Below are 538 nucleotides of genomic sequence, written 5' to 3'. Positions count from 1 at the left end.
GCAGCGCTTCTGGACTCTCCCTGGGCCGGAGGGCGGCTCTTGCCGGCGCTCTTTCCATTGCCGGCATTCGATTAGCGTCCATTATCCTTATTACTGCGTGGTCGATTTTCCACTCTCAATGCGCCCTTTTGGAGAGGAAGAGGTGGGGCGGGAATGGGGGGCAGAGGGGAGGAGGGGAAAGATATTTTTTAAATAGTTCTCTTATCCCACCTTTTGCCTCACGACCCCCTCGCCTCTCGCCTCCGCCCTGCCTTCCTCATCGTCGCTCCCTCGCCTCCCCCCTCCCTCTGCTGCTCTCTCGCCTCCCCCCTCCCTCTGCTGCTCCCTCGCCTCCCCCCTCCCTCTGCTGCTCCCTCGCCTCCCCCCTCCCTCTGCTGCTCCCTCGCCTCCCCCCTCCCTCTGCTGCTCCGCCTGCTTCAGCCTTTGATCCTGTTCCTGCTCTCGCCCCTGCTGCCCCCTCCCCCTCCACTCTCCCTTTCCCTTTCTCTTGCCCCTGCACCTGCTCTTCCCCTTCTTCCTCCTCCTCTTGTCTTTCTTT

This window comes from Penaeus vannamei, chromosome 37 (genome assembly GCF_042767895.1).
Source record: "Penaeus vannamei isolate JL-2024 chromosome 37, ASM4276789v1, whole genome shotgun sequence".
NCBI classification, from domain to species: Eukaryota; Metazoa; Arthropoda; class Malacostraca; order Decapoda; family Penaeidae; genus Penaeus; species Penaeus vannamei.
This window is presented reverse-complemented; position numbering follows the sequence as displayed.